At 43.5% G+C, this 25,484-nt stretch overlaps 1 protein-coding gene across 2 annotated transcripts in view; it reads right to left on the reverse strand.

The window, feature by feature from the left end:
- Nucleotides 1-25,484, reverse strand: part of SGCD (sarcoglycan delta) — a 639,540-nt gene that overhangs the window by 243,759 nt on the left and 370,297 nt on the right. Inside the window, exon 1 of one of the 2 annotated variants that reach the window (XM_069763507.1) lies at nt 35-167. The exons of the other annotated variant lie outside the window; for it this stretch is intronic. The gene's annotated coding sequence lies outside the window, so the exon portion shown is untranslated. Of the gene's footprint in view, nt 1-34; nt 168-25,484 lie in introns of those variants that run through there. 2 annotated transcript variants of the gene reach the window in all.

Raw genomic sequence — 25,484 nt, forward strand, 5'->3', positions numbered from 1 at the left:
TCTAGAAGGCCTTTTCCCTGGATATTCGCCTTACCTTTTAATATCCGGACATAAACAAGCCCCTCGCCAAGAACATAGAGAAGGGGCTCCACGGGCTTCTCCGTACCCAGTCCGCCAGGCCCGAGCTCTCAGATGCCTGCACTGTCTCTGTCTCACATTTTCCAGTCACAAACTTGCAGCCAAGACCCTGCCCAGCCCCTAAGAATTTCCTGGACGGCTCCCTACCTCATCTCTATTGAAGGCTTTCGGCCTCACTATTGCATGGACACACTGCCAGGATCTGAGCGGCTCCCTGCTCACTGAAATATGGTGGGGGACACATGTTTTACATTACTGGGCTTCCTCTTCTTCCTCCTAGATACCCCCAGGGTCTGAGATAATGATACTCGACATAGAAACAAACAGACCAGAAACAAAAGCACAGCCATGCGCCAGACAGCGAGCTCCGGCAACGAAATGTGGCGATAATAAAATAATAATTGGTCACGCCTGACCTGCTTTCGTTTTTTTTTTTTTTTTGCTATTCGTACAGCACCAACTTATTCTGCAACAGAGCTGACAATCTAATTTCCCTACCGTTATATACACAGAAAAAAAAACCATCATACAAACAGGCGCGTAATGGTCGCGGTCGCAGAAGTCGTGTGGGTAAGGGACAAGCTGACGTCACTGCAAACTTCAACTGGATGTGCTTCCTCGGGCGCACATTCAGCTGAAGTGTATGGCGGCGAAGAGACAAGCCAATCAGAGGCCAGTAACTTGACGTCAGCGTGCATGTGACTTGTATGGCAGTGATGTCATGCGCTCTCGTCGCTTGCACGCTGAAGTCAGCTGCCGGCCTCAGAAGAGGACGTCACGTGGCGGGGGAGCGGAGGGAAGGTGAGTAGAATCATTTTGTTCGTCTATGCATTAAAGAACAGTGGCAGAACGGGGTCTTATATAGCAGGATGGGGAACATACGGTACATACCAGGATAAAAGGACATATATACCAGGATGGGGGACATATATATACCAGGATGGGGCCCAGGATAAGGGACATATATACCAGGATGGGACCCAGGATAGGAGACATATATACCAGGATGGGGCCCAGGATAAGGGACATATATACCAGGATGGGCCCAGGATAGGGGACATATATACCAGGATGGGGACCAGGATAAGGGACATATATACCAGGATGGGGCCCAGGATAGGGGACATATATACCAGGATGGGGACCAGGATAAGGGACATATATACCAGGATGGGGACCAGGATAAGGGACATATATACCAGGATGGGGACCAGGATAAGGGACATATATACCAGGATGGGGACCAGGATAAGGGACATATATACCAGGATGGGGACTAGGATAAGGCACATATATACCAGGATGGGGGATATATTTACCAGGATGGGGCCAGGAAGGGGGACATATATACTAGGATGGGCCCAGGATGGGGAACATACATACCAGGATAAGGGACATATACACCGGGATGGGGGATATATACCAGGATAAAGGGACCACGATGGGGCCCAGAATAAGGGACCAGGATGGGGGATATATATACCAGGATGGGCCCAGGATGGGGTACATGCATAACAGAAAGGAGTTCAAGATGTGGGATATTTCTACATAATGGGGGGGCAGGTGAAACTTGTATGTCCTTATAGGATTTAGAACGCTAAAATGGCCCATACATCTGACCAAAATGCGGCAGGGCACCCCCCCCAAATCTTGCACCGGGTCCCATCGGACTCTAGTCACGCCACTTAGTACAAATGTCACTTAGATCCTACACTTGGTCAGAATTAGGACGGCTTCAAACAACATTTGTGTTCTCCTTAATGATTCTTTCTGAGCCTTCAAAAAAGTGGCAGTCGGATGTGCCGCCAACAGGGTCATTAATTTAATTTAGGGCTCGTGCACACAAGTGCGATTCAATAAAACATTGGATCTCACTCGGACCAATGTTAGTCTATAGGGCCGTGCACATGTCCAATTTTTTTCTCGGACAGAGCATGCACAAGTTTGATCCGATTGGACTGCACTCGGATGACATCCGAGTGTGCTCTAGTTTCCACAGACTGACAGACTGCCTAATTGAACCTTAGTCAGGGGCCTGTCTGAGTCCTGTTGTTTATTGGAATTCATACAGAAGCCAGTGACGGAGTCACAAACACAATGTAAATCCAGTTTTAGAACCAATGACTACAGCGAAGCAATTAAATAATGGTGCTAGCCACACTTTTTTGAAGAAACAGCGCCATCTTTGTCCATTGGCTGTGTCTGGTACTACATGTCAGCTCCCGTAAGATTTAAAGGGGTTGTCTCATGATAGATATTTATAGTATGGGGGTTCAGGTTCTGGCTTTGATTCCCCGGTGAATTGAGGTGTGGCGTCTCTTCCCATTCACTGCTATGGGAGTTCAGAATACAGCGGACGGTATTTGCTCAGCTGTATTTTAATCTCCCATCGCAATGAATGGAGGGAGTCAGTGTATGTGGTGCAACCTCTGCACTCACTAGTGGGCGCATACCCGCTGGGGTATGGGAATAGAGAGAGTATGTGATTTCCACACATGCGGTCACGTGCAGACTAGACGTGCGCGGCTTTGGTCAATATAGCTGAATTGAGCAAGGCCTGACATGTCTATTCGGAAAGTTGCCAAAAGAATGCAAATCTCATACTTGCGGTCACATGACCGCTCGCACCCGACACCGGAGAATATTGACAGCGCGCAGTGAGTACACTGTGAGGATTCACAAGTCTGCAGTCACATAGAGTGACTACAGACTTGAACGAGTGGTACTTGTCTCTCATGCCCTGACACGCTACAAGAAGATGGGGGCTCTACGCCCTTGCAGGTCGCATGATGCCGGTGACTTTGGCTGGCCAGGACCGGATGTTCAATGAGGGAGACCACAACTCAAACAGTCTTTTACTTAACATTAACTTGGTGGGAACTATTTACAATAGATAGCGCGTGCGTAACTTCACAAATGTTTCCTTTACAATACGGAGCATCTTCACACACAGTCGCTCTACTTCTTCCAAGCTTGCTTGTTTCTGCCTTAAGTTCCTCTGTCTTCATGACAACCCAGCACAATACTACAGTCTAGTATGGGAGAGTCCTGTCCTCAACCCGTGGTTCCACATCCTCTTTTCCCTCTTGGGGAGCTAGTTTGCCACTATGGCCCGTTACTTAACATCTTTGCTTGCTTACGCCTTGGAACTCCCGCCCAGGCACTCTCTTCATCTCGCGTTACCTGTTCTGTCTTGGCCCGTGGTCACTACGTCTCTGAGTCGCTAACTCAGGGTCGTACTGGGCATCCTTTCCCAGGACCTGCCTCTAGTGCATCACTCTGTTTTTGTCGCTTTTCCACGTCTCTACTCCAATCTCGTAATCCACTGCCTTGGTCTCCACTCACTTTGGGGACACCCAATCTCGTTATCCACTGCCTTGGTCTCCACTCACTTTGGGGACACCCAATCTCGTTATCCACTGCCTTGGTCTCCACTCACTTTGGGGACACCCAACTAATTCGGCTGTGCTGAACACTCAGACCAAAGGTCTGCTCTACCTGCAAGCTAGGTCCTACCCAACTCACTACCAAGAACCCCTCTCTGACCTTCTTACATAGCCTTTCCCTCTCTGGGCTAGTCCAAACTCTTAATTCTAGCCATACCTACTCACTACCTGTTGCTGGGCAGAACACAACTCTATCACATAACAATGTAAAACATTATAATAGATCACATCACATATCAACAAGGGGGAACGTTGGCACAGCGTTCATCTTCTTACACGTCTATCTAGCAGTTTGTGAAAAATAGACATCACTTGGATAGCGTCTGAGTGCCGTTCAATTTTTTTGATGGAGCCATTGCTGATTTTGATCCAACACTCGGACATATCTCTGGGATTTTGCGTGGACCACACAGTCTACAAAAAAAATCGGACATGTGAACAGCTACATAGAGTATTCGACATATGAATTCTCTCCTTGAAAACACGGATAACTCTCGTACGTGAAAAACTGATGTCAGAATGAGGCCTAAGGGTGAGACCACGTTCTGCCCACCGCGTTAGCCAATTGATGAACGATTTTGGTTCACGATCATGCCGTCCCTTGGGATGGGTGGAACCTCAGATGTGCCACCAGCAGAAGCCCATGGCAACACCCTGAAGAAAAAAATCTTTGCTGTCGATCGCAACCAACAAAAGCTCAGATTTCATTTTGAATTCTGCTCTGGAAAAATAAAAATCTGCACTGTACAGAGAGTTTTTCCTCTCCTGACCTGAGCTTAGCGTTCCAGCTCCGGTCAGAAGACTTTTTCGACAGAACCGTTGTTGCGGCGTTGTTTCACGGTCCTATGAAACTGACACAACACTGACGGTATTCCTCATGTTACGGTGGCAGTGAACGTGTTGCTCAGAGCTCTAAAAAAAAAAATGGAATCTGGAATTTGGTTGCCATTGAAAATATCAATAACAGAATAGCTTTTATGGATCGAGGCCACCACTGTTACGGAGCAACAACGTTCTGGTTGCAACCAATGAGAGTTCATCTTCTATCCTGTAACCTGCACTGGAAAAATAATACATGGATTGTGATTGGTTGATACGGAAAACAAGAACCTTTCTTCTCTGCAACAGATATTCGGTGCGGAAAGTACAATTCTGTAATCCGGGGATGTTTTCCGTCAACTCAGCGAGGCGTTGCTGGGCAATTAGGAAGCAACACAGTCACCTGTCTGATCTTCTGTGGTCTGCCGCTCATTACAGGCAGGGGGGATAAATACCGTTGTGCGGGGAAGGCTTTGTGGCTGCTTGACTTTACTTTTTTATGCCCTTCAAGGGAAACTGCTTTTATTCTGAAGTATGTTATGCTACAAACAGGTTTCTTTCATCATCTTATTCCTTAATGAATGGTGCACAAGTGACTGTATGATATAAATAGAAATGGGAGCGGGTGCCCTTTAAACGTGCGCAGACCCTTTCTATCATCATTTACATTTTGATATAAACAGTTATAATCTTATTTATAGCAAATAAAAAGATCCACCTGATTTAATGATGATGGAGTGCAACATCGTAAGGCTATGTTCACACCGAGTTTTCTTCTTTGTGGTTTTTTTCCAAAACAACTATTTTTTCATAAATTGCTTTCAGGAAACGATCCTTTTACTAGGGAGGTTTTTTCTATTACTTTTTATTCTCATGAAGAGTTTTTGTAGATTTTTTTTTTCTAAAGTGTTCTCATTCGCAGGTTTTTGATTTGAGGTGTCAAATTTGGAACAGATTCCAGAAGAAATCCGCCTCAAACAAGAGGACAAAACACTTAAAAAAAATGAAAGTATGAACAGGAAATTGGATTAACTTTGAAAGAATTTCTCGAGCGTTTTTTAAAGAAATGTTTTAAGCTCCTCACAAAAACCTCAGCGTGAATATACTCTAGGCCTCTAGGGGATCATTGCCTGTTTTGGATCACAACCAGCAGAATGGTAAATGTAGCTCTGGGCTGTAAGGAAATGATTAGGCTATATGAACGCGGAGACTTTTAGCTTAGTTTTTGGGGCAGGAACTCCGTTTTTTAAGACTTAAGTTTTTAAGGAGGATCTTGAGAATTCCACTCGGTTTCTGCTCCAAATAATCCTTGAAAGATACATACGGTACACCGTACGGTGGTGTGCTCAGATTGAGTCCTTTTGCTGACTTTCCAAAATCCTGCTCAAAACTCCACAAAAACGTGGCATGTCTGCGCAGTGGCTATGTACACACTGTGTCTTCAGAGTTTTTGGAGCAGAAGCTGAGCAGAACTTCCAAGTTTTTGAGGTGTTTTGTACTTTTGAGGAGGATTTGAAGAGTTTCCTTTGAGTTTCCCCCTCAGTTTCTTCTCCAAAACCTCTTCCAAAAGCTCAGTGAACACAGACCTAAGGGTATGTGAACTCTGATCTCTTTGAGGAGTTTTTGGAACGGAAAATGGGCAAAAACACAAAACTTCTCAAAAGGTTGGAAGTTTTTCCTCAGTTTCCACTCCAAAAATTCAACGAAAAGTTTCAGTGTGCATGTACACCTTATCTGAGCACATTCGCTCATCACTAATGCACAGGTCACACACCCATAAAGCTGGTCCTGCCTTAGACCCCATTCACACCAAACATCTAACATATCAAACCAGGTCAGATAATTAAATCGTATACACAAAAAACTATCCAGACATAGTTGGAATCCCTTTTTCATACACAATGTTTTGATTATTCCCAGTAAACATTTCCAAACACGAAACATCAAGGATGTTCTGGAAGTCAGATAACAAAAATCAGAAAAATATGGAGTCCATATGTTCAGCTATGGATTTCTGAATCTGTGTGATATTCCCTCCTGCTTGATTTATTATTTCATATCTGCAATCTAAAGGGCAACCTGTAGAGAAGCCATACCAAAATTTTACATATTCCTAAAGCAACGATCACCTATTTAGCAAAATTTCAATCTCGGGAGATCTATGTCCCTCCCATAGATCTTAACAGCTCATTTGCATACAAGGAAAATGTGGATTTCTCTGGAATAGCGCATAGGATCGCAAATATCAAGGTATCATTTTATCCAGCTTCCTATGATCTATATGCCCGTATAGACGGCTTAGGAAGGTGGATCCTATTGATCGATGCCCTTTAACAATCTTTCTGTTCTTATCGGTCAGTCAGAGGGGAAACGATCATTATCATAGATTGTGTGATCACAACCATGTCCGGAGGAGAACGCTGTTGAAGCCTGTGGCCATTGGTTCTCCGTAGGCAAGTCTCTTTTAGGCACATGGCCTACGAGAGGTCAAGAGTGGGTGGAAGATGTCAGGTAGCTCGAGGACACCAAGTCATCGAGTCACCTTGGCCAGGCTGCAACCTACAGGTGGAAGCAAAGTCCCGTCACTCATGTTGGGTGTGGAGTTAGGTATGGGACGTGTGATCATATGGAGCCAGGCTCAAAGGGGGATTATTAATAAATGAAGACCCAATAGGGGCATTTACTAATACATGGAGACACAAAAGGAGCAATTATTAATGTATTGGGTCATTTAAAAAAATATAAAGGCAGAGAAGGGCATTATTAATGTATGGAAGCACACATAGGACATTACTAATATACGTAGGCAAAGAGAGAGCATTACTAATATGTGGAGGCACAGAGAGAGAATGATTAAATATATGAAGGCATTATTAATATATGCATGCACAAAGGGGTCATTAACTAATATATAGAGACAGTAAAGGGGCAATTATTAAGGTATAGAGACACAAAGTGGGTATTTATTAGTATACTAGATGGTGGCCCGATTCCAATGCATCGGGTATTCTAGAATATGTATGCAGTTTATTTATGAAGTTTTCAGAATAATGCAATTTATACACAGGATTCAACCGGCCGGGCGCGACCAATTAAAATTCTGCGCCAATTCGTGGCCGGACTGCGCCTGTTGCTGATTGTTCGCGGCTGGCCGGGCGTGACCAATCAGGGAAGCCAGGCCCTGCTCCAGGTTATGAACAGGGCCCAGGGCGAAAGAGTCTCAGTGGGCCCCCCTCTTTAACACATACCACGATTCAAGATGCACAGATACAGCAGAGAACTATAGCACAGCCACGTAGTATATAGCACAGCCATGTAGTATATAACACAGCCCACGTAGTATATAACACAGCCCATGTTGCATATAACATAGGCCACAAAGTATATAGCACAGCCCATGCAGTATATAGCAGAGCCCACGTAGCATATAGCACAGCCACGTAGTATATTGCCCAGCCACGTATATTGCACAGCCACATATATTGCACAGCCACGTAGTATATAGCACAGCCCATGTAGTATATAGCACAGCCCATGTAGTATATAGCATAGCCCACGTAGTATATAACACAGCCACGTAGTATATAGCACAGCCCACGTAGTATATAGCACAGCCCACGTAGTATATAGCACAGCCCATGCAGTATATAACACAGCCACGCAGTATATAGCACAGCCATGTAATATATTGCACAGTCACGTAGTATATAACACAGCCAAGTAGCATATAACACAGCCACGTAGTATATAACAGCCCACGTAGCATATAACAGCCCACGTAGCATATAACACAGCCCACGTAGTATATAGCACAGCCATATAGTATATTGCACATCCATGTAGTTTATAGCACAGCCCACGTAGTATATAACACAGCCACATAGTATATAACACAGCCATGCAGTATATAGCACAGCCCATGCAGTGTATAACACAGCCCACGTAGTATATAACACAGCCCACGTAGTATATAGCACAGCCCATGTAGTATATAGCACAGCCACGTAGTATATAGCACAGCCACGTCATATATTGCCCAGCCACATATATTGCACAGCCACTTAGTATATAGCACAGCCCACGTAGTATATAACACCGCCACGTAGTATATAGCACAGCCACATAGTGTATAGCACAGCCACGTAGTTTACTGCACATCCACATAGTATATAGCACAGTCCAAGCAGTGTATAGCACAGCCCACGCAGTATATAGCACAGCCCACGCAGTATATAACAGCCCACGTAGTATATAACACAGGCCACATAGTAAATAACACAGCCCACGTAGTATATAACACAGCCACGTAGTATATTGCCCAGCCACGTATATTGCACAGCCACATATATTGCACAGCCGTGTATATTGCACAGCCATGTAGTATATAGCACAGCCCACGTAGTATATAGCATAGCCCACATAGTATATAACACAGCCACGTAGTATATAGCACAGCCCACGTAGTATATAACACAGCTCTCATAGTATATAGCACAGCTCACACTGTATATAACACAGCCACGTAGTATATAGCACAGCCACGTAATATATTGCACAGCCACGCAATATATTGCGATATTGTATATAACACAGCCATGTAGCATATAACACACTCACATAGTATATAATAGCCCATGTAGCATATAACACAGCCCATATAGTATATAGCACAGCCACATAGCATATAGCACAACCACGTAGTATATAGCACTGCCACGTAGCATATTGCACATCCACGTAGTATATAGCACAGCCCACGTAGTATATAGCACAGCCCACGCAGTATATAACACAGCAAACGTAGTATATAGCACAGCCATGTAGTATATAGCACAGCCACGTCATATATTGCCCAGCCACATATATTGCACAGCCACGTAGTATATAACACAGCCACATAGTACCATGTCACGGTCCGAAGTCAGGATACGGATCAGAGCAAATTGGTTGAACAGGCGGATAGTCAGAACTAGTTCCAAAGTCAGGCAGCAATAAATCAATGAACAGAGCACAAAAAAACAGGCAAATAGCACAACCGATTGAATGCTGCGATTGGCAGAGATCTGGGCTGAGAGCTCGGTGAAGTGCCAAGGAATTCATTAGAAACAGGGAGCAGCTGCAAGAAACCCAACACCTCCCAGTCTGATTGGACGTCTGACCTGCCAATCAAAGTACCAACAGCTCAGCACTCCGCTGCATTGGAAAACTAAACTGTTTATCAACACATGGACTGCTCAGCACACCCCTTCACGAGATTGGATGACAGAGCTGTCTATCAACACACTGACCTCTCAGCACACCCCTGCACCAGATTGGACGACTGAGCTATCAACACACCGACCGCTCAGCACGCCCCTGCACCAGATTGGACAACTGAGCTATCAACATACTGACAGCTCAGCACACCCCTTCACCAGATTGGACGACTGAGCTATCAACATACTGACCGCTCAGCACACCCCTGCACCAGATGGGATAACTGAGCTATCAACATACTGACCGCTCAGTACACCCCTTCACCAGATTGGACGACTGAGCTATCAACACACCGACCGCTCAGCACGCCCCTGCACCAGATTGGAGAACTGAGCTATCAACATACTGACCGCTCAGCACACCCCTTCACCAGATTGGACGACTGAGCTATCAACATATTGACCGCTCAGCACACCCCTTCACCAGATTGGACGACTAAGCTATCAACATACTGACTGCTCAGTACACCTTTTCACCAGATTGGACGACTGAGCTATCAACATTCTGACTGCTCAGGGCACCCCTGCTGTTGTGAATTCTGTTGTCGGGCTCCCTCCTGTGGTCATGAATGGTACTTCGGCTGGTTCTGTCCATGGACTTCCTCTGGTGGGTGTTTCTGAGTTTCCTTCCACAGGTGACGAGGTTAATTCGTTAGCTGGCTGCTCTATTTAACTCCACTTAGATCTTTGCTCCATGCCACCTGTCAATGTTCTAGTATTGGTCTAGTTCACTCCTGGATCGTTCTTGTGACCTGTCTTCCCAGCAGAAGATAAGTTCCAGCTTGTATTTCTTTGGTTTGCTATTTTTCTGTCCAGCTCGCTATTTTTATTGTTGTCTTGCTTGCTGGAAGCTCTGGGACGCAGAGGGAGCGCCTCCGCACCGTGAGTCGGTGCGGAGGGTCTTTTTGCGCCCTCTGCGTGGTCTTTTTGTAGGTTTTTGTGCTGACCGCAAAGTAACCTTTCCTATCCTCGGTCTGTTCAGTAAGTCGGGCCTCACTTTGCTAAATCTATTTCATCTCTGTGTTTGTATTTTCATCTTTACTCACAGTCATTATATGTGGGGGGCTGCCTTTTCCTTTGGGGAATTTCTCTGAGGCAAGGTAGGCTTTATTTTTCTATCTTCAGGGCTAGCAAGTTCCTAAGGCTGTGCCGAGTTGCATAGGGAGCGTTAGGCGCAATCCACGGCTATTTCTAGTGTGTTTGACAGGATTAGGGATTGCGGTCAGCAGAGTTCCCACGTCCCAGAGCTCGTCCTTTATTATCAGTAACTATCAGGTCATTCCGTGTGCTCTTAACCACCAGGTCCATTATTGTCCTGACCACCAGGTCATAACACCCTGCACCAGATTGGATGACTGAGCTATCAACACACTGACCGCTCAGGACGCCCCTTCACCAGATTGGACGACTGAGCTATCAACATACTGACTGCTCAGCACACCCCTTCACCAGATTGGACGACTGAGCTATCAACATACTGACCCCTCAGGACGCCCCTGCACCAGATTGGACGACTGAGCTATCAACACACTGACCGCTCAGGACGCCCCTGTACCAGATTGGATGACTGAGCTATCACTCACTGTGCCCATGACATGCCGAGGGGAGCAATTATGACAAATGGCTTTTTTAATATTAACAATATATTAAAACACATAGTAAATATATTTGTGCTTTTATTTTTGAGGGATGGGTAACAGGCATAGATACTAGAAGGTGCATTCGAGCAACAAGCTGCTACTGGAAGTGGCCAATGCTAAAAGTTTCCCTGGGGTCCGTAGAACTTTAGTGACGCTACACAGGTAGTTACCGAATGCCAATCGACTTGTATATAGACTATTGGAATTCGTTAATGAGCCAAATTAGACACGTTCTACCAATCTTTTACTTGGTACTTTATCAAATTTCCCAATCCAAGGTCTTGAGAGCTGAAGGTAACTCACAATATATGATATAAAACTTTGCCTCATCTTGAAGTGACAGAGTCTTAGATTGAGACAGATGTTTGATATCCCTCCAGAATTTAAATTACTAAACGAATTTAGAAGTGTGAGAATTTATCACTAAGTGGGGACGATGTCACATCACCCGAGTCTCCAAAGAACACAAGTCTAAAGAAATGGATTTTCCTTTTATTGTACTGTATTATCCAATTCATTGCTCGTCAACAAAGTAGCAGAGAACACATTAAACTGACAAAATCCTCTTCCTTTCCTGCCACAAGTAATTTATAATCATTTCTCATGTAGCAGTGAATATGTAATCGACGATGTCTTTGTCAAGGCAGAAACCACTGTACGAATGAGAGAACATTAGCTCGAGTCCGGAGATGGTCTACACCGGCAAAGCTCCGTCACTTTATAGATGGAACAATACATTTTCAGCATGTATTTTTTCTTGATTCCTCTAATATCAATGTATCTCTGTTCTGAGATCTCAGATTTGGTTGGTAACAGAATGTATTAGATAAATTGTACTAAGGATTATATGTGCGGGAATTGGGATAGCTGGTAATTACATGCCGGGGAATCGGGATAGTCAAAGAGTATTGTACAAGTAATCTTCCTTTAAGACATAACCCTACACACAGGGAGTCATGGAGGGTGTTCAAGTGTCTTGGCTACTAAGTTTGTACACCACTATCAATATATTAATAATGCCTCCTCTGCACTTCCATATATTAAACCCCTTCATGACATGCGCCGTACTAGTACGGCGCATGTCGGGTCTCCCCCTTTGATGTGGGCTCCGGCGGTGAGCCCACATCAAAGCCGGGACATGTCAGCTGTTTTGAACAGCTGACATGTGCCCACAATAGCGGCGAGTGGAATCACGATCCACCCGCCGCTATTAACTAGGTAAATGCCGCTGTCAAACGCTGACAGTGGCATTTAACTAGCACTTCCAGCCATCGGGCCGGAAATGAGCATACCGCCAACCCCCTTCACGTGATCGGGGGTCAGCAATGTGTCGGCATGACAACCAGAGGTCTCCTTGAGTTGAGTTGTTGATGCCGGATTGCTGTGAGCGCCACCCTGTGGTCGACGCTCATAACAATGCTGTAATTCAGCTACATAGGAGCGATCTGAGCTTCGCTCCTATGTAGCGGAGCCGACCGAGTGGTGCCAGCTTCTAGTCTGCCATGGAGGCTATTGAAGCATGGCAAAAGTAAAAACAAAATGTTTAAAAAAAATATGAAAAAAAATAAAATATATAAAAGTTTAAATCACCCCCCTTTCGCCCCATTCAAAATAAAACGATTAAAAAAAAAATCAAACATACACATATTTGGTATCGCCGCGTTCAGAATCTATCAATAAAGAAAGAATTAACCTGATCGCTAAACGGTGTAGCGAGAAAAAAATGTAAAACGCCAGAATTACGTTTTTTTGGTCGCTGCGACATTGCATTAAAATGCAATAACAGGTGATTAAAAGAACGTATCTGCACCAAAATGGTATCATTAAAAACGTCACCTCGGCGCGCAAAAAATAAGCCCTCACCTGACCCGAGATCACAAAAAATGGAGACGCTACCAGTATCGGAAAATTGACGCTACGTTTATCGGAAAACTGTGCAATTTTTTTAATTTTTTTTAGCAAAGTTTGGAAATTTTTTCTCACCATTTAGATAAAAAAATAACCTAGACATGGTTGGTGTCTATGAACTCGTAATGACCTGGACAATCATAATTGTAATGAAGGTTACCTGGTTAGGGGCCCACTCAGAAGCTTCGCCCCCCCCCCCCCCCGAACCAAAACGCTAGCTACGCCTATAATAATAATGCCCCCTCTATACCTACATATATTACTAATTCCCCTTCTGTGCCTATACATGTTAATAATGCCCCCTCTGTGTTTACATATATTCCTAATGCCTCCTCTGTGGCTACATACGGTATATTAATAATGAAGCCCCCTCTATGCCTTACTGGGTATTGGAATAACACAAAAAAACGGAGGGAAAAAAGGTAAATTGAACATAATTTCACACAAACCCCCCAAAATGGACCGGCCAATATTGTCGGCACCTTGCCAAAATTGTGGGTAAGCAACTTTGTTTCAAACATGTCATGCTCGTTGAAACTCCACTTTCGGCCATGACTATATCTTAATAGTTCCCCCATGTGCCTATTTGTGCAGTATATTAATAATGCTCTCACTTTACCTCCATATATTAATAAGGCTCTCTTTGTGCCTACATATATTAATTATGCTCTCACTATGTCTCCATATATTCATAAAGCCTCCTCTTTGACTAGATATGTTAATAATGCCGACTCTGTGCCTACATATATCAATAATACCGTCCCATGCCACCATATATTAATAATGTCCCCTTTCTATATATTTTTAAATGCCCCCTTTTGTGCCTCAACGTATTAATAAATGCCCACTTTGTGCTTCCATATATTAATAATTGCTCCCTTTGTGTCTGAAAAGTTTTAGGAGCCTTTGTATGGTTCCACACGTCTTTTTCACGCTGAACACTCTAGTCATGACTCTTCGACCATAAATACCCCTCATCACCTAAACACTGGATAAGTGGAAAGTTTGACCATTGTAGATCTGACCTTTGGGATCCAACCAATCATGAGAATAAGGGTCCCAAAATCCTTTGTGAGTGGAGCAATAAGTGACCACGGGAGAAACATCTGCTGACGTTCCATTCTTGACACTTGACTGCTATCACAATTATTGGCCTCAGTGGTCCCGTGACATTCTTATGTTATGAGACCACTGAGGCCAATAATTGGTAGCAGCAGTCAAGTGGCAAGAATGGCACATCATCGGATGTTTCTTTCGTGGTCACTGAGCTAGTGAAGATCACTGGATCTACAGGAGTGACATCAGTTGAGTATGTCTCAGTTTTTCTACGCCATTAATGTCCAGGGTAAATTTTTATTAAGACTGGATAACCCTTTCAATAGTAAAATCCCTGGTGATCTACAGGAGTAACATCCTATGTTGGTAGAGCAATAGTAGCTCGTTTTATGAGCTGCCAACTTTGAAGGTCTACGAGGTCACGATAGATGAATATTAATACGGCAACACTTCTATGAGTGACGATACTTCCTTAAACCTAATTTTCCTGAAAATTCACCCATCTGAGATCCTACCGGTTGCTTCTGAGAATTTGATACTGCAGACTGAATTTACATATCGATTTATCTCTCCAGATGAAGAAACGAGCAGCAGATTCTCGTACGAGCCCAACCATGTCTTTTGAACTGAGCCAAACCACTGTTGTACGGCGTCCATCGAGAAGCCTCTTTCTATATCGTCTCCGCAGTGAAATCTGCAGCCGCTTCGCGGAAGATTAGACGTAGCCTGACAGGGTCAAGGGAATGAAGAAAAGCGCAGCTTATAATGCAAGTCCCTCGTCTGACATTAATTACTGAAGACCACAGGAACATGGGATAGAAAAGGATGGTGCGGTAAAAAGCGAAATAAGTAGAAGCAAGTGAATCCATTAGAGACTCCTGATAAGCCTATCACTATCTTACAGCATGCCGCTATCGTCTGCATGCACTGTTCTCTACAAGGTAGAACAATACTGGTGCTGTTGGAATTTCGGCCAGGAGAGCTTAAGCTCTAATTTCTATATATAAAGCTCAAAAACTGAGAAAAATAAACTTTGGTTAACTCTTTTCTTACAAGAAATGCATTTCAAGGCAAGACCAAGCAAAGTATTATCCCTGGGCATCTGTCGACAGAACAAATATGGCTGAAAGTGGCCACAAATTCTTGTTGGAATAGTTTCAGAAGGTCTTGTCGACAAGTTTTCACCCTTGGTGATATTAGCAGATGGTCCCCAGTATGAAATAAAACCCAGAAAATATGTATAAAAAAGTCTTTGTGTTCGTGTTAGACTACTGTTAAAACAAAACATTTCCATTTTTTTTACATTTACAACATTTTTTAATGTAATCAAAGATGTTCTTATGCATTCCCATATCCAACCTCTGGTCCGGTCCGGTGTTGCAGCCGGACTCCACTCCTGCGATCAGCCGCATCAGTAGAGTGCAGTTGTAGCTGAACCAAAGGCATTAATAATGTACTAAAACATTTTTTTTACGAACTTTATGACCATTAAGTGCACAAAATAGGGCAATACTTTTGGATAAAAAGGGTGTCTAAGGGGTAGTAGCGCTCACTTGGAGGTGTTGTGTCAAGAAGCTTGAAGCATTCCAGATGGATATTTATCAGAGATGAAGGTATCACTAAAGGCGGGCTAAGCTAAGGAGATGGAGCCTTGGGGTTCAAAATATGTTTTTTTTCTATTTATGACCAACGCGTTTCAGCTTTTAATTTACCTTGAAAAAGGTATCGGTCTGGCGCTGAAACATGTTGGTTATCAATATAATACCTATTTTCAGCCTTCATCTACGGAGCTCAGTCTGCCTATCGTGACAATTCAAACTGTGGTAAGTTGCCATTAAGTTAGCATGATATTGCCATATTTTGGGGCAGTCTATCATAGGGCAGCCATATAGTCTTGGGCCTGGTGTTATCCGATCTTTTAAGTCACGTCAATAGCTGAGTATGGCACTCTGTGGTAAACTTTTAAAGTAACACTGATAAATGAAAACCTCTTTTGGGCTGACTTATGCCAGTCTGAAATACACAAAACACATCTTTTTTGTGTTTTTATGTATCTGCCAACTTATGAATCCATTCATATACCCTGCATCCCTCCCCGAGGCGTGTACAGGACTGTTAACTCAGTGGATACTTGGCTACCACTTTGGAGCAATGGTGCGAAACGGTGGCGGTTAATTATGGATGACAACCAGATGTTAAATGAAGGGGCAAACCAGGACAACATACTGTAGGAACTTCATTTACGAGACAGATGATGAGGTAGGACCTTGTGGTGGTGTGGTTCCACCTTGTCATCTCTAGCATAAGCAAAAGGCAATGAGATCTGGAGTCAAACCATTTCTATAATTTAGCAAAATAGAAAACGTCTAGCCATCAGTTTTGAAACATTCCTTCCTCGCTTAAGACTCACTTTGCATGGTGGGTTTGATGGAAAGTAGAGAAGGTTCCCACACTCCCCTTGAAGATCATATGGTTATCTAATGAATTGCAATGGTTTTAATATTGTTTTGTTAGGTTTGTGTTTTGCAATAGTGGGTTAGCTGTAGACGGGGTTAACTACTGGGACCAGCCCAGGATGGGAAAAGCTACATGGGCACAAGACAAATGCAGTTTTCTGTTGTTAGGCAGGTAGGGAGAGTATTGCAAAGTAAAAGGACCTATAGTCTTGATATAGAAGACCTTTATTGAAACAGCGGTTTGTGTGCGAAGGGGAGACCATATATCGGATAGCACGTTCTGAAGAAAACAAGGATTAAGGATCTCTTATCTTGGGCAAGAGGGCCTTCAGCAAATGTTCGTCTATACTAGATATGAAGTTAGAGTGTAGCCAGACCTGAGGTTCATAGAGGAGAACATGGACCGGATGTGGGACACGAGTTCGCCTATGGGGAGCTGAAGATGCAGTGGCACAGTAAGGAGCGTGTGGCCCCCATCGAATGGACTTTGAGAGTAGTAGTGAGGTGTTGCACCGACGTACCTCAGCCAGTGAGGTCCTCACAAATCAACTGGAACATGAGAATAGCTGTGAGGGGCTGTAACAACGCACCTTGACCAGTGCGGTCTTCACAGGGAAATATGGAGTTCCCATATTGGTATACTAGACTGACGTAACATTTAATGAACGTAATGTACCATCACACATGTAACCGTGAAGTTCTTGCCTCTGGATTGCGCAGAAGAAGCGTTCTAGAAGTGTTGTGTCTCCTATCTGATGTATATGCTTCTCATCAAATTGTTCTGTAAAGAAAAGCATATTTATTGACTTATTCATTTCTATAACATCTGGTCTTGACCTGCCAAGTGAAATGGCAGCATGGGGTCTTCAGAGGCGTATTGCTAAGGAACAGAGGCAAACACACAGCCAGAATCCCTATTTTCCCTTAGTGTGGTAGGACGCAGAGTGTGCACACTCCGGCCATGAATGCTTCCCCACGCGTTACACTGCCACCCACCAGCAGATAATCTGATGATTAGACTACAAATCTATGTATGCACATCACCACATATGGATGTGACTTTATTACTTAGTCGGGGAGGGGGATCACACTGAAGCCAATCTTATGCCTCGGATAAGTCATCTGCAATGGATCATTTGCTTTGTACTTTGCACTGTTTTCGAGTTACACGTTGTTTTATTCTCCATTCACAGCTAAATTTAGGTATCTGCAGGTTCCCTATTACCAGCGTTAAGTGCAATGTGGGAGCTCAAATTAGTTTCACAAAGGCAAACTATTAGGTCATATTGTACATGGATACGTGACCCAAGGAAGGGGTTGGTGCCATTACTGATCTGGATTTAGAAGGAGCCCTGGTTTGCCGCCCTGAAGAACTTTAATTGATTGCTGTTCTAAAACATGACTTTACGTAGTTAGTAGTTATGAGCAAATGTCTTCGGATAAGGTGTTATCCGAGTGTGCTTGGGTGCTAACCGAGTGACTTCGGCATGCTCGAATAATACATTCGAGTCCCAGCGGCTGTATGTTTCGCGGCTGTTCGACAGCCACAACACAGGCAGGGATTGCCTAACAAGCAGGAAATGCCCCCACATATGGTTATGCCGTAAATGTCTGTTCGTGAGACAATCCCCATAAGCTAATTTCTAGCCAAGTTATAGTAAATCTGACGGTCCATTCTGCCCATCCACTACTTTGACAACTTTTAAAAAGTAGCCACGGAAGCTCAAAACCACCAGAAGTTGCACATTTTTACCCACCAAAACTTACTAGTTTTTCACTCCAAAACTTTTGCGTACATCCGTTAATTCCACCGAAAGTCCACCACTTACATCTGGCTTCCCACACCACTGGCAAACAGTTGAAGAGCTATCGGCCATACATATTCCCAACAACTGCCACTATGGGAGAAGTAGCTTTACATGTAACCAGGGGAAAGTTGTCATTGTACCCAGACCCTGGAGCTGTCACGATACCCGGGTATTAATGCTGCAGGGGAAACTGCACCCAGCAGCAATGGAGCTTGACCAGACACCGGGTAACTAAAATGATCACCAACGGGACCTTACACATGAGACAGAGTGATCAGGTAAAGCAACAGGACCTTAGACCATGTTACAGAGTGGGACAAGCATAAAAGAATAGTGAAACAAGCAGAGGTCGTAGCCAGGAGATTACAAGAAACCAAACAGGGAGAGTCAGGGAATAGTCAGAAGCCAAGCCAGAAGTCAGTTATCCAGGAAAATGAATAAAGCATGTGACAGCAAGACACTAAAGAAGCCAGCATACACTTCCGAGGTCAAGCATACAGACTGCAGAAAACCTATAGCTGACTAGGATACCAGGTTAGGAGCGAGTATAAATAGCCCTCCCATCTTGAAAGAGAGGCTAACAACATTAACCCTGAGAGAACAGGACATTAACCTTGTCCTAACCATGACAGGAGTCTACTGTAGTTCAGCCCAAAAGGTCAATTTGGCCATATGAAAAGACTATTAATATTAAACATATCTGATTGTTGAGGCCCCAATGGAGATTGGGGCTCACAAGCTTCAAATTACACCATTGCATGCAACTAGATTGTCCGGCCTTAGGTTTCAAGTAGACACAGTCACTCTACGTAACTGCAGACTTATTAATCTTCACTCCTGTGCTCTGAGGATTTTCCTATGCTGGCAAACTGCATACATGGGGTCACATCCCAACTAGATGTCCACGGCATCACTCATTACAAGTGCATTGATCGAAACTGGATACGTCTAGTCAGAATGTAGCCAGAAATATGCAAATCTCCCGGTACCGACATAGGAGAATCCTAACAGTGCGCATTGTAAGGAATCACAAGTCTGCAATCACATAGAGTAACTGCAGACTTGTACCCCAAGGCCAGACAAGTCCTTTAATTAAAGAGATAGCCTTAGTCAGCAAGAGCTGCGCATTTCCAAACTGACTCACAGACGAACATACTTGGTGATGGATCCCGAACACTTCGTCACCTATATACCCTGATGGTTTTTATTTCTGAAAGACCCAGCAAGACTGACGATTGGGTTCCCTAATGAAATGGTTAATTTCTAGCTGTCTCTTCAGAGTACAACGAGTGGCGCAGTAACCCACACACACTCCAGAGCCAGTCCTGTGCAGTCGTCTGTCTCTTGTGGTTACTCACTCGCTGTTACAGATAGCGCTAAGGGAGAAAGTGGTCCACAGACTGACATCATGTCGCAATCAGCATGCAAGATGTGCTGTGCTGTCAGAGGAGAGGACGTCGCAGAATGAGCCATGTCCCCGCCTGACTCCAGTGTGTCTACCTGCTGTCACTAATGCAAAAAGCCCAAACTCTGCCTTTTCTTAGTCAGTGTTTTGGACGCATTACATATATTTAATGTGACAAAGGCTGCACTAACAAGTGTAGTCTGTTCCGCTACAATCACAATACCAACTCACACAGTGAATCCGCAGGTCTGATGTGCATTCAGCGCTCTGTGATTTATAGACGTTTGTCAGGTTATGGAACAAAACTTGTTCTTTTTTTTATTCTTTCTTCGTTATGTTTTTCTTTCTTTTTTTTTAAGACATCTAAGTGAACCAAGAACTTATAACAATACCTATTGGGAGGTAAAATACAGTACAACATGAAAATTGTTTGCCTCCTTGGAGACGTGGTTAGGTTTTGCGGTTTTGTATTTTCGAGCAAAATGCAGTAATACACAAGAGAACTCGAGTAAACACATAACATAGTTCCTGAATTATTTCGAAGTTACCCAACTCAAAGTTACTCATTTGGTCAACCCTGTTATGTAACTGGCGATCAGCTGACTGCATCAGGTCTCTTTACGAAGGCTATGAGTTTGGATGGGTCCATCAGAACAAAAATAGCTCTTTATGGCTTCTTGCTTTAGCGCGAAGACTTAGAACTTAAAGAGTAATTGTGCTTTAATTGTACTTTGTAAAACTTGACATGTCATAGTCAGATGTCAGACGTTTTGATTTGTGGTGGTACCGATGCTAAGACCCCCACTGACCACTTCAACAAATGCGAAGAAGCACTTGGTCACATGCTGTGCTCTTTTGGCTCTTCCTGAGTAGATGTGTTCATAGACGTCCTTCAAACCTTTGTTCAGCTAATACCACCTCTCTTAGGAGAGTTGAAACGATAATGCCCTCAACTGAGCAGTTTTTCCCCGTTTTTTTCAGCAATCGGTGAAGGCCTAATCACCCAGTTCTCCGCCAATCTAAACTTCTGATGACATGTCAAGTTTTCTTCTTTAGTTCCAACTGTTGATTGATTCTCAAGGTTCTGTGCGTCCATCAAACCACACATAAGACTAAATCTTCAAAAGGAGAATACTTGGATCACTCATGAAAACTTTCTAGGATAGCCAACCAAAATTACTCTGGATACACCGCAACAGTTTATCATCGCAACAACAATAAACTGAAAAGAACCTCAAAAAATCTACAAGTCTTCTAAGGCTTCAAGAAAAGTGAGTGGCCAAAAAGAAATCAAAAAGTCAACAAAAATGGGCTTTGTAGAAAACTAGCAAGGTGGAAACCTCTTATGTTTCGAGAGTAACATCAATACTTTTCCCACAGTTGAATTAAAAAGCAGCTCTCTGATTTCCAGTCCTTGATTTACTCTTTTGTAGACAAATTTTTGGGACAACGAAGGTAAAGGAGAATAGTGAAACAGTGAAGGTATTTTATTGTGTCAGGCCAGGTCTGGACAACTTACAACTAAATAAAGCATAAAGCTCACATCCAAATTGCTGAGGAGAAGCAAGTTTTGGATTGACCTAGACATGAGGTAGGAATACACACCAGCCGATCAGGCCTCCAAGTGTTTGAATTTGTTAGGCTAGTCTGGTGAAGAGGATCTTCTAAATCTCAGGTGAGCATTGATGCAGCTAGCTGGAAGGCAAGTGGTAAGCACGGATTGGCACACACAGGACTCTCAGGAACAACAGGACCGATAAAGTGGAACTCAAAAGGGATGGAAAGTGAAAACATATTATGCACAGAAGGTGGAGCACACTAAGCATAGAAGTCTAGAGTCTAACTTCCAAAACACAACTGTATGTCTTAATGGGCCTTAAATAGGTCTAAGGAAATAATGTAATTGACCATCATGGGGCAACTTGCAAAACACAGAGATTTTCAAGGACATTTTTGAGCAGAAACTGTGGAAAAACTCCAAGACCTCCTCCAACTCTCAAAACTCTTCAAAAACTTTGAGTTTCCACTTAGTTTCTTCTCCAAAAACTCAACAAAAAGACTCCTAGAGAAGTAGAGTATCCCGAAACGGTTTTCACTAGAAAACTAATTTTGGACTGTTTAATTGTTTGATCCGGGTCACAACACTGCATACAGTTACGTTTTTGGTGACTGCGTGTGACCAGTATCTTAAAAAGTTTATTGGGTTAGGGGTAAGGATTTTGTTTTTGTTTTTTTTGTTTGTTTGCATTAGGTTTTATGAAAAACTCTTCTTTTTTTGACACCATAAAATTCTACATTCATGAAGTGAAAAGGGAAAAAAAAGTTTAGTTGCTTACAGACAAAGCCATAACTCTAAAATAAAGTAACAGAGGAGTTTTCGAAGGGCAGGATGTACACATCTACACGTACGGGATGACAACTAGGAATATATATAACGGATGCACGGAATGAAATGATACTGTTATAAAAATTTTTTTAGCATTGACTGCCGTTCCTTATTCCAGTAGAAGGCACCTTGTCTCGGCATTTAGATTAATGTATGCTATATCTCATTCAATGTCACGTAGAGGACACTGGAAATGATGTTCCAGAGAGAAGCATGTCCAAATTGTTCTTGCTGCTGAGGTTTTTTTTTTTTACATAGTTCACAATTAACCTTGTAATTTAGCCAAACAAAATCTAGCACAGTCGGGCATTGCTTATGGCCAATCTCCACCGCGCAGGCCACCCCTGAGGCCATCAAGCTCTACTGTGCAGTGCCAACGCCAATCAAGGAGTTTTCTATGCAAACATGCCACAAGGACAGGTGTTTTCTAAGAATATAGTAATACTAGATGGTGGCCCGATTCTAACGCATCGGGTATTCTAAAATATGCATGTCCACGTAGTATATTGCCCAGCCACGTAGTATATTGCCCAGCCACGTAGTATATTGCCCAGTCACGTACTATATTGCCCAGCCACATAGTATATTGCCCAGCCACGTAGTATATTGGCCAGCCACGTAGTATATTGCCCAGTCACGTAGTATATTGCCCAGCCACGTAGTATATTGGCCAGCCACGTAGTATATTGGCCAGTCACGTAGTATATTGCCCAGCTACATAGTATATTGCCCAGCCACGTAGTATATTGCCAAGCCACGTAGTATATTGCCCAGCCATGTAGTGTATTGGCCAGTCATGTAGTATATTGCCCAGCTACGTAGTATATTGCCCAGCCACGCATGTAACAGGTTAAAAGATAAAAAATAAACATATACTCACCTTCCGAGGGCCCCTTGTAGTTCGGTCACATGACCGTGACGTCATGGCAGGTCCTTCTCGTGCAGGCGCGCAGGACCTGTGATGACGTCGCGGTCACATGACTGTGACGTCATGGCAGGTCGTTCTCGCGCAGGGCCTGTGATGATGTCGCGGTCACATGACCGTGACATCATGGCAGGTCCTTCTCCCAAACCATCCTTGCCACCGAAACCTGCCGCTTGCATGGAGCGGTCACCGGAGCGTAGCCAGGTGTGGGAAAGGCGGCAGAAGGTGAGTTTATAATGATTTTTTATTATTTTTAACATTAGATGTTTTTACTATTGACGCTGCATAGGCAGCATCAATAGTAAAAACTTGGTAACACAGGGTTAATAGCGGCGGTAACGAGTGAGTTACCCGCGGCATAACGCGGTCCGTTACCGCTGGCATTAACCCTGTGTGAGCGGTGACTGCGGGGAGTATGGAGCAGGCAGCTGGCGAGACCAATCAGCGACTTGGATTCCATGACAGACAGAGGCCGCGACCAATGAATATCAGTGACAGGACAGACAGACAGAAAGACGGAAGCGACCCTTAGACAATTATATAGTAGATATACAAAATAAAACTAAGCACCCCAAACAAAGTGGGGCTCATGTAACTTAGTACCCTGAATTAGATAATGCGAACTACGTTCGTTTTGAGGTATTCCCGCGAAAGATATTTATCAATTATCCACAGGGTCCCGCCTCTGAGGAACACTTCAACGACAGCTCTAATCCAATCAATCCTAGTAGTTAGGAGGAATGGATGATCGAGATCCCTGTGACCGGTGGGGTTCCAGTATACATAATGAGTGTCTTTCATGTGAAAACCTCTTTGACTTGCCTTCCTTCTTTCTAGTAAGTCAGAAGGAGGAAGGAAATTAATTATAAAATCTTGGAAAAAAGCCCCAAAAAGATATTATACCCATAAAAAAAGAACATATAGAAAATATTAGTTTATGGGTTAGGTCACCTTGAGGTTAGTTACTGTATATGTTCTCAAGTTTGATTTTAACAGGCATTTACACTGCAAGATTATCACGAATTGTGAACAAGCTGCCGATCATTCGTTGAAAAAGTAAAATGATTGTTCATTGGGTAAAATGATCTTTTCTGCAGCACATTAAGTCATTTTTCTCGGCAGCACTTCATCTTATGTAAACAGGACTCTCACTGCCGAGAACAATGGTAACCTACGTGCACTGAGTGATCCAGTATAGATCCCTCAGGGCATCGTTTACTTTGGTCTCATTTAAACGACCGTTGATCGGTGAAAGTTTACCGATTGGCAGTCGTATCGTGCCGCCAGTCGGTTTGTGGAAACAGACCTTTACGCTCCAGTGGTGGTCATTTGGAAAAGATCAGAAGATCTATCAACCAACCAAGGATTTTGCTCCTGTTCCTGAGAAATGATCCCTTCTACTCGATATATAAATCTTGTTTTCACCAAAGGGGTGTGATCCTCATGAAGACACCCACAGAAAACAGTTGAAGATCACACCCACTCTTGACAAAGACTAGATTTACATACAGGGAAGGCCATATCTCAGGAATGGAGATGGGCAGGAACAAAAGAAAAACAACTCCACATTCAGGAGAACAGCAGAATTTACACCAGGTTACATTTTTTTTTCATATTTATGACAAGTAACAGGTCCTCTTTAGGTTCCCCAGTAGGATTAGCTTAAAAGTTGAGTGAATGGGTCTTTCCTTATCCTTGTTGGATAACAATCCTTCTAGATCCATCACCATTGTCCTAGATCAAGGGTCTCAAACTACATTCCTCGAGGGCAGCAAACAGGTCATGTTTTCAGGATTTCCTTGTACTGCACAGGTGATAATTTAATCACCTACACAGTACACACATCTTGAGTTTGTGATTAAATTATCACCTATGCAGTACAAGGAAATCCTGAAAACATGACCTGTTTGCAGCCCTTGAGGAATGCAGTTTGAGACCTCTGTCCTAGATCCTTCGAGTCCCAACACTAGCCAAAATATCTGGCCTCAGTTCTGAAAGTTTTATAGCTCAAAAACACTGTCTTATGACAACCATATAGTGACTTTGGCTCGGAGGGTGCAGGGAAAACAACATGAAAAACGTTTGGTTCTTCCCATAGTTACGATGACTTTTTTTCCAAGTGAAAGACAAAAGGGAAGGACATTTTGGAACCCATCAAGGATGATGAGATATTTTTGTGCTATTACAAACTTTTGGCAAAACTTTTTAAAACAGCAATTTTTAATTTAGATTTATAATTACTGATTGCATACACCTATAAAAGTTCCCTGGGGCGGATTACTATTAGGAATGTGTGGTGCTA

Source organism: Ranitomeya imitator, chromosome 4, assembly GCF_032444005.1.
Source record: "Ranitomeya imitator isolate aRanImi1 chromosome 4, aRanImi1.pri, whole genome shotgun sequence".
NCBI classification, from domain to species: Eukaryota; Metazoa; Chordata; class Amphibia; order Anura; family Dendrobatidae; genus Ranitomeya; species Ranitomeya imitator.